A 284-nucleotide genomic window follows, 5' to 3' on the forward strand; every position below is an offset into this window, starting at 1 on the left:
AAACCTCTGCAGCATTAACAAATCCATCTGAGCCTTGTGAATATTTAAGTAGGTGGGCATATAAGGAACCGACTAGACTTCTTCAACTGCACGGTGAAACGAAAGCGAAAGAAGAAGAAAAAAAGTCTGAGTGTGTAAATCTAAAAATCACACAGAGTTTCTTGTTTTTTTGTGCACCTTTAAGAACAACAATGTTATATGAAAAAGGATTCGAATTAATAAGTCTAATTTGGAGCTCATTTTTGTCGATCCAGTGCCTGATTTGTTTGATAGTTACGTTTAGG

Source organism: Siphateles boraxobius, unplaced genomic scaffold (genome assembly GCF_051911475.1).
Source record: "Siphateles boraxobius isolate OS27281-9 unplaced genomic scaffold, OSU_SipBor_1 13, whole genome shotgun sequence".
Classification (NCBI taxonomy): domain Eukaryota; kingdom Metazoa; phylum Chordata; class Actinopteri; order Cypriniformes; family Leuciscidae; genus Siphateles; species Siphateles boraxobius.